The sequence below is a fragment of the Carassius auratus genome, chromosome 27 (genome assembly GCF_003368295.1).
Source record: "Carassius auratus strain Wakin chromosome 27, ASM336829v1, whole genome shotgun sequence".
NCBI classification, from domain to species: Eukaryota; Metazoa; Chordata; class Actinopteri; order Cypriniformes; family Cyprinidae; genus Carassius; species Carassius auratus.
The window spans coordinates 12837864-12844009 of NC_039269.1; positions in this window are offsets into that span (position 1 = coordinate 12837864).

Sequence of the window (6146 nt, forward strand, 5' to 3'; positions counted from 1 at the left end):
GTAAAAACTCACTGTAAAGGACTCCAGAAGAAAATCAGTCATGTCCATGACAATGCAATGTTTTCATGAAGTTTGGTTTGTATGTTGTCCATCGCCTCTTCACATCTATATTCAACAAATATGAGAAATAAATGAAGAAGCTAGGAAAACACATTTCGAACATTTCTAGAATTTGGCTGACCTGTTGGTCTTGATCGTGTTGGTGACCTCCTTCCTCTTATTATGTACGGCCTCATGCAAGAAAGAGGCATCATTCTTTTGAGGATGATCTTGGTCTTACTGCTCTCACATGACCTGCCCTAGCAACCAGATGCAAAGCTGTGTTAGAAAACATGTGCAGTATGCAGTAATATATCATTTTATGTAAGTAGATATCAGTATATGCAATCTGATGCTAATTTTGTTGCTCAAGAAAAACTTCTTATAATTATAAATGTTGAAAACCATGCATAATTTGCTAATAAGCTTTAGGTTTTTCTGTAAAACATTTTACATCTTCATAATTTTTTAGGATTAATTGACAAATAGAAAGTAAACCAAAACTAAAATATCATAAGATATTTTGAAGTTAAATGAAAATTTGTGATTAAGACTCGTTCACTGCTTGCTAATAATATGATTCGTAAAGAAAAAATATTACAATATTATAAAAATAATACCAAATTAAAGCTAGTGGTCTCAAGCTTTCAAGCTGCATCAAAAGTGTTTAAGTAAATTAGGCAAAGCACCAAATCTCCATCAGTTTTGTTTAGAAGTTTCATGTCAGCAAAATGTCCATGATCTGTGTGTCCTTCAGATGCAGCATGATGAAGGCATGAACATACTCTATAGTTATTAAAACATATACAAATTAATAAAGTATGCATGAAAATATAGCCTTGAGCTATATACAATTACATCTGACATTGTTCAAAAGTCTTGTTTGTTGCCTGATTTAGATTTTACACTGGACAAAAAGTGAAGAACTTGTGCCCGTGAAACAGCGCCCCCTTGCCTAGGAGAAGTGACCTCCACGAGAGGCCAGATACAGTGGGGTCAGTCCTTTCTTATCCCCCACATTCAGCAGTCTGGAGTCTGTCACCATCTCCAGAAGCCATGTATTGATCCTCCCATATCTCACCAGAAACAGAAAATAATGATCAAAACATGTATGGAATTGCAGCTTTCCTTCAGTTTCTTAAAAGGACTGGCAAATGCAAATGCTTTTTAGTGTTTTCTTATCGCCATTTCTGAATCTTTGCAGTAACAGACTTACTCGGATGCCAAATGAAGTGCAGATTTCTTCTGTTTGGACTTCTGGTCCAACGAGACCTCTAATCCCAGCATGTTCTTCACAAACTCTGGTATTCCCAGTCTACAGGCTTAATGAAGAGGAGTACAGCCCTCAATATCCTCATCATTGAGAAGCTCTCTCACTCTATTGTGCTGCAGATAAACCAGTCTCCTTCCTCTTTTTGGTGGAACTACCAGGAGAGGGCAGCAGTGGCTTAATTTTACGGGTCTTTAAGCAAGTTTGTAGTAATTCAGTAAAAGATGGGAAGTGTCTCGTAAACCCTGTGTTTTACCTGCAGTACCCGTGTGGGTACTTTTTTCAGACCTCTTGCTTGCAGGATGGCCAGATGCGAGAAGTTGCATCCGGATTTGTCTTTTTCTTCAGATCAGCTCCTACAAAAAATAATTGTAAGTGTTTCTCAGTGTTATTTCTCATCATTATGTAGAGTATTATAATAAATAAGATATTAAATGTAAGACAGCAGTTCTAAACCTAAAAGGTTTAGACCCATTATCCATCATCTAATTTGGTGTTCTTGTCGTAAAAAAATGACACACCTTTTGGAAATTGGTGTTATGTAAAATCTTGGATTCAATCTTTTTGCTTTCTTTAAATTAACACGTTTTGTATTTAATTTTAGAACTGATGTTCATAGGGCCTTGCTGATGAGAAAAAAACGGAACATAACATAAGGGTTAATATAAGACAAAATAAGATATAAAATAATGATGATAACAAAAATTCTAATTATTATTATAAATAATAATGAAATATTATTATTGATGTTCACTTATTAAGGTTACCATGGGAGAGGAGCAGATTGACAGTTCTTCATGCTCCGCAAATTGTTGCCAGAAGAAGTGGAGAATGGCCTTTGCAGTCAACAAAGTCAATGTCAGCAATAATATCCAGCTTTACAGTGATTGCCTGAATTTCATGTTTAATTTTACAAGCATAGTTTCTTCACTTACAAACACCTGCAGTTTCCATAGCTGTGAGATAAGGTACTCAGAGAGTTCAAAATGATCAAAAATGGCTGCTCTGCAAATGGAAAGTAAATAAGGAGAGATATCTCAGATATGTTGATTTGTTTATTTGAGACAAGTTGCTATTTAAACCCAAAAGTGTAATAATGTCAAATACACTGTATATCTCTACCAATGAGAAACACAGATGTGGGCAATAATATAATACGGTAGAGGCTGAATTCTAATATTAATAGTGTATGATGCTGTGAGCAGGCTGACCTACCTCTAACCAAAGTTTTTGAGAAGGCTGACCACCACATGTAGCGTGGACAGTTGACTGCTGTTTCGGATGTTAGGATCTGCTCCCTGCGTCAGAAGCACAGAGCAGCTTCCTGGCTGGTCCTTCTGCACAGCCCAGTGAAGAAGTGTGTTCTCTTCCTCATCCCTGGCATTGTAGTTTTTAGCTTCTTTACAGAAATATTTAACATTCATAGTTTGTCATTAATTCACGTTAATTCAAACTTAATAAATGTCTAAAGGTGTGGGTCTGTGTACCTTGTTTTCCAGTGAACTATACTCTTAGTCTGATGATGCAAAAGTGTCCCATGGATGTGGCATAGTGCATTGGGCTTGCGCCGATGTTGTCACGTAAGTCCAGGTACCTGGTGTGCTTCTCCAGATGACTACATTTCCTTTCTTAGTCCACTACGTTTAAAATTCAGTCATGAAAAATGTTAGAGCACCTGCACAAGCTGTCATCTCACAGTACTATCAGACGGGGGAAACTAAAGGCATGGCACAAGATTTTCTCTGAAAAGTTATCAAATATTTTGTCCTGCATTTTATGTCCTGTACTATTTTTTTTTAGGAAGGACACATTATGTTGAATAAGAATCCTGAAAAAATATGACTATTTCCACAAAAATATAAAGCAGCGCACTTGATTTCAACATTGCAATAAGCACAAAATAAGCATATTAAAATGATTTCTGGTGGATCATGTGACACTGAAGACTGCAGTGATGGCTGCTAAAAAAATCTTTGCTATTAAAGATAAAATTAGATTTGAAATATAATAAAACTTCATGTTATTTTAAATTTGTTCTTGAATTTTAACGTAACAATATACATTTCAACATTTTTACTGTTTTTACTGTATTTTTGATCAAATAAATGCATCCTGGGTGAAATTTCAAAATCTTGCTGACACAAAAACTTTTGAGTGGAAGTGTATATACTTTCTGAATAAATTTGAGTGAATTTTGATAAGCAGAGTTCCTCAAAAACATTTGCTTTCATTTCCAGCCATCATGCTGTCATATGACTGTTGTCTAGATTTTGACTAAGTTTTGGAGATATGTGTCATTTCTGTGGTTTTTTTTTTTTTTTTTTTTTTTGTCATCCTGCAAGTAAACTATGAAAAACGAGATCAGGTGCCATATGTTATTAAAAAACACACATTTCATTGCCTTTCAAACACACAAGCTGTGGTTTTTCGCTATCAGTGAGTGGGTTTTTATAGTGTGGTTAGATGTGTGCTGCTTATCAGATTACTCTGTTTCACTAAGCGAGAGAGAGAGAGAGAAAGCGATATAGCCCTTACTATTCTTCTGATGCAGACAACTGGTTCCTAATGAGCCTTTCGGGTAATTCAATAAATGAAGCATTACTTGTGAGATTTGTAAATATCAATCAAGGATTCAGGAGTTAAGAGGTTACATATTACCATCAGAGTGGTCCATTTCAGGCCCAAGATCATTTCCTGTGAGTACTAAAGAAGCATAAACCCCTGGCTATGTTCATGGGCCATTACTGCTCATGAAGATAATTATTTGTGAGCTGTACGACTCAAGCCTGGCAATACAACATTGTATCTCCATACAAAATATGACAAAAACTTGTTTCATACAAACATTTTATAAACTAAGTAGCATATGGTAAAATCCGTAATAGACTTACAGTCACTACAAACATGTCATTTGGAGCAGAACCAACCAATCATATAAGGATTTGTTTTATTGATAAAACAAACAGCTCATGTCTAATCTAATTATGAGCATGTGACGTTTAGTAACATGTTAGTTATTGCCTGTTATGCCCTCCTCCATCTCTGCCGGTCCTGCGCCATCTTCTCCAAAGTGCCCCAAGACTGCTTCATGTCCTTCAGTTCACCTTCTATAGTTCACCGTCGGGTGTTTCTTCAGCCTTCCTTTCTTGCGCTTTCCATCAGGGGTCCAATGGAGGTCAATTTTGAGGATGGAAGAGTTATTTCGCCTGATGGTGTGTCCAATCCATCTCCAGCTTCTTCTCATCAGTATGGTGGCCATGTCTTCTTGATGGCATCAAGCGAGTAGTTCTCTGTTGGATATTGTCTGTGGCCAGAATATACAGAGGATTCTTTTGAGGTTTTTGGTGTGGAATGTGGAGAGCTTGCTAAGATCCCCCACTGTCAATCTCCAGCAATCTGCTCCATAGAGGAGGGTTGACAGCATGCAACTCTGGTAGAATCATACTTTGGTGTGATTTTTGTACTGAGACGACTTCCAGACGTTGTTGAGCTGATCTGGCGACATTCCTGGCTTTGCTGAGTCTGTTTTTGGATGTCGTTGCCGGCACCTCCATCATGCCTCACCACACTACCGAGGTACGTAAATTCATGGAGAGATTCACTCCATCATGTGATTGGTGCGGGGTTGGTGACGTTGAGGGTCATGAGTCATGACTTCAGTCTTGGTCGGGCTGATTCTCAGGCCTACCTGCTGAGCGAAGAAACTGAGAGTTACCTAAGCAACAGATCACTTGACTCCATATAGTCCAATACAGTTCAGTTTCTTTTCATTGTAAGATTAAAAGGTATTGTATAATGTTTAATAGTTAGTTACATGATATTTCTTGGTTTTATGATCTGATCTTATCTTAATTGTAAACATTTGCAGATAGATGATGAGAAAAACAATAAGTTTTATTGTAATCTAACGATTTAATGGTGGAAGACATACATTGTATAAAGTATTTTTGCAAATAAAACCAATATTATTGGATAACATTTAACAATGAAATACAATAGAATTGTAGTCTTTCTATTTAAAAATGTCTTATTTTTTATTGTGTAAAAAAAAAAATACTCATGCACAACTTTAAATAGAGGCTTTTGATTCACTGCCATTATTTTTGTTCATGTTCCTAATTTAAGAAAAAAATTTCTTTGAAAAAAAAATATATATATTTTATATTAATAAAGTATAAAATGCATATTTGTGTTTTTACAGGGTCCAAGCCTGTGGAAAGTATTAAGTATCAAGACCACCATCCTGACACATGGCCTCCGGGGTTGAGGTTCTGAGGGACTCTCGCACACCAGCAGATTTTGAGAATAACTGAGGAAGTGCCATCAGAGAACAGACCTCTCCATGGGATGAACCACTGCCAGATACTATAGCTGGGATGGCTGACTTTGGGAAATTGGTTTAAAATAGCAGGACCGATGGAAAGCATGGGGCTCTAATCATGGCAGGACAAGAACAAGCACTCAGCTCTAAATCAATAGGGACGGTCCTCCTGAGACAATCCAGCACCTAATAGCAGGATGCATGATACAGACAGGATCTGGATGGACTTCTGGCACATCCGAATTTTACATGGAAGCATTAGAAATCACAAATCACAATCATGTTGTGATTTTAAATTAATTCATCATAATTAGAATTTTAAACTAATTACATTAATTTGATGGTATTTTATGGATGTATAGAGTACCGTGCAACTTTAATGTAATATACATTTTAAAATTTATATTTACATCACGTGTTTCATGTCGACTGACCTTGTTTTAACTAATTACAGTCTCTCTCTCTCTCTCTTCAGAGACGTGGTGGTATTGAGTTACACTCCATAATCTCTGATTT